The sequence below is a fragment of the Aegilops tauschii genome, chromosome 2, assembly GCF_002575655.3.
Source record: "Aegilops tauschii subsp. strangulata cultivar AL8/78 chromosome 2, Aet v6.0, whole genome shotgun sequence".
Lineage (NCBI taxonomy): Eukaryota > Viridiplantae > Streptophyta > Magnoliopsida > Poales > Poaceae > Aegilops > Aegilops tauschii.
In genome coordinates, this window is record NC_053036.3 from 484965751 (window position 1) to 484969503 (window position 3753).

A 3753-nucleotide genomic window follows, 5' to 3' on the forward strand; every position below is an offset into this window, starting at 1 on the left:
GGGCGTCCTCAGCTTCTAGCGCCTCCTCCTCCCAGCCTGGCTGGAAGAACGAACCGGGGTCGTCCTCCGTCGTGAACTCCTGGTCCATCATGCGGGGCATGCAGGCTTCCGGGGTCGTCACCCCGAAAACCTTGCCGAAATGCCCCACGCTCCATGTCGCCCGGCTCAGCCTGCCGCCCTGGGGATGATTGGGCGGCACGCCGTCGGGGCCGTGAATGGCGCTCGATCCCACACTGGTCGGAAGTGGTGCGCGTGTGATCGTACTCCCCGTGCCGCTGGTTGCGCCTGCGTCGATGAAGCCTCTTGGTGCGTCTGGGGGGGCACGGGTACGACATGGCCCGCCATGCAACCCGGCCGCGGCCGGGGTTGGGAGCATGGAGCAGAAGGGTGGTGCCCCGGTGACCGTGGCGTCTAGTAGCTCGGCGACATGCTCCAGCAGCGCGTCTCTGGCGCTCTCCATCAGTCGGCATCGCAGCAGCTCCCGTGCCACCATGAGCGCGGCCCTCATGTTTGCTTGTTCCCGTCGGGTGTGCAACGCCGTGGCCACGGCGTGGCTTGAGGCCCTTGCGGCCGCTCGTGCCTGTCGTGGAGTGAGGGCGGACGGCGCGTGGCCGCGCCTCCCGCGCCCCGCAGCGCCTGGCGGTGCGCAAGCTGCCTAGGGCGCGGGGTTGAGGTCTTCTTGGACAGGCGGTGGCGCCTGGGCTGGCCAAGATGCCCAGCGGTCGGAGCGGTCCTCTGGTCGCTGGACATCGAAGCCGGGGAGTCGTTGAAGGCCCAACGAGCGAATCGGCTGGCGGAAGGAGAGCTCCGGCGCACCCCTACCTGACTTAGCCTGTGCGCGCGGGGTCCAACGGGCAGATTTCCCCACCGGCCAAGAAAACTATATATATGCCCTTCTTCCACCTCCAACCTCTAATCCTAATGTCTTGTTGAGCTCCACCTTTGCTACACCCCATTTTACTCAATACTCTCAATCCCTCCACCCAAACTTGTTGAAACTTTGGGGATTGGGAGAGCAAGACCCGATCTACAACTTGACCAAACCAAATCGCGTTCCCCGCAACATTTCTTCCCCATTGACTTGTTACTCTTGGAGCTTGGGCTCCTAGGCGGCTAGAGGTTCCTCCGGAAACGTCCTTGCTTGTGGTGTGCTCCGGAGAAGTTTGTAAAGGTGTGGTGGTCGTCTTCAAGACCAACCCCGAGTGATTCGAGGCTCATCCGTTGGGGGTGACTCGAAGGAGATTATGGTGAGCCTTCGGTGGCATTCCACATGCTTTTGCTCCGGCACCGCTCCAAACGGAGAGTAGCTCTTCCCCAAGGAAGAGTGAACTTCGGGTTAAAATCCGCGTCCTCGTCTCACTTGTGGTTAATCCTTTCCCGCACCTTACTTTGTTGTTGTATTCTTGTTGGCTTGCTACTTAGTTTGTTGCCTTGCATATTTATCTTGAGGCTTGCTTGTCATATAGGTTGCATTCACCTAGTTGCATATCTAGTGAACTCTTTTATCCGCTAAGCCTTAAAAAACGACAAGAAATATTAAAATTTGTAGTCTCCTATTCACCCCCCCTCTAGTCGACCGTATCGATCCTTTCAATTGGTATCAGAGCCTCGTGCCTTAATATAAGGTTTTACAACCTTAGAGGGTATGGTCGATCTTGGGAATGAGGGAGGTGGCACACCCGTTGCGGGGGATGGTCAAAACCTACCCCCCGCCACGGCGGAGGCACTTGATGCCCCTGTCGTTGCTCCAGCCGCTCCTACTAACCCGAGTGTCCCCTTGACCGTGGCCGATATTCTTTCAATGTTTGTGGACCTCAAAGCCTCTATGTTGAAAGAGGTTCGGTCCTCGGTCAAGGAGGAAATTGATGCTCGCTTGAAGCCATCAACATCCGCATCAAACTCGTTTGATCCAAATGACGTTCATGATGCGGATGACTCGAGGGAACCTCTTGCTTCTCTGGCTCGTACTCAAGTTCCCAAGTACAATGCCGTGGAACCCTTTTACTCTCCTCAACCTTTGCAACATCCTCGCATTAATCCTGTTGGGCCTCCGCCCCCTTTGAAAGCTAATGCGTTTGCTAAGTGGAAGCTAGATATGGAGTCTCACATGCGCAGTGCTTCAACTCAATTGTGGTGGATTGTGGTCAATGGATTCAACCCCAAGGACCCAATGAATCTCACTCCAAGGGAAGCGGTTGATGACCAACTCAATGCAACCGCACACAACATGCTACACACCGCTGTGACTGAAGACTATAGTGACTCCATTGCTCTTCTCAAAACCGCAAAGGAAATTTGGGATTGCCTTGAGGAGGCTCTGGAAGGAGATGAAGCAATTCGAAGATCTCAGTTGGCTTTGCTCAAGCAAGAAGTAAATCTCTTTGTGAGGAATGAGGGTGAGTCCGCAGAAGAGGTTTACCGAAGGTTGAAGTCCCTTGTGCTCAACTTGAGAACCTTCGGGTGCACTTGGGCAAATGATGATTTCATCAAGGACAAGTTCATAGATGCTATGGTTCTCACGGAACATACCATGGTCATGATGGTTCATCAACGTCCGGACTATCACAAGTTGACCGCGGCTCAAGTTGTTTCCACTTTCTCTACCCATGTTCTTTTGGCAACCAAGTCCAAGAAAACCTTTGAAATAGCTCAAGCAACCAAGAACTCCAATCTTGCTTTGAAGGCCAAGAAAGTGATAAGCCAACCCTCAAGGGAGGAAGAAGTGAGTGAAGAGATATGTGAGGAAGACAATGACTCCTCGTGCCCGACAAATGATTTTGCAGAAGACTTGGCACTCTTAGTCAAGAAGTACTCCGGGACCATGGCAAAAAAAGGGAAAAATCTTCAAGGAAGATCCTTTGGACGAAGGAAATGCTACAATTGTGATAGCCCAAGACACTTTGTACATGATTGTCTATATGAGAGACGTGAAGACAAGTCACAAAAGCTTGTGCTTAAGAAGAAGAAGTTCACCAAGTTTGCAAAGAGGAAGGATGAAAAGGCTCTTGTTCATGAAGAATACATGTCTGGAGATGAAGATGACGGTGATGACGATCAAGTGGGCACGACCGCTTTTGCCATGCATGCCACTACCTCCTCCTCCACCACCGGCCTCTTCAACTCTCCAAATGAGGACAAGCCGTTCACTCATCGGTGCCCCATGGCCAAAGAGGTAAAAACAAAGTCCAAATCCAAGAAACCTAACAACTACACTCCCAATGTCTCATGTGAGATAGTGGAGGATGAGTGTGATGAGGGACTGGATAATGATGAGGAATCCTTAATGAATGACTAGGGACAAGGCCATTCCCAAGAATTTCGCCAGCAAGAACAATCCATCTTATGTTCTCATGAGAGGAGATGATGGTTATACCTTTGCAAAATTTGTTGGAACTAACTATGATGATTATGCTTGGACTATTTGGGTTCCCAAGACCCTTGTTGCTAACTCACCAGGACCCATTGCAAAATGGGTACCTATAACCAAAGCTTGATTATTGTAGGACTATGTCTCCGGTGGAACTCAATGGGTGATCGATAGTGGATGCACCAATCATATGACCGGAGAAAGGGAGATGCTTGTGGAGTTCGTTTATTCACTCAAAGCCTCTTCGAACATCTCTTTTGGTGACAATAGCAAGGGAAAGGTATTGGGTTTGGGCAAGGTGGTAAGCTCTAATGATTCATCACTTCAACTGTCATGCTTGTCCAATCCCTTCACTACAATTTACTTTCAACTATTCAATTGGCTCA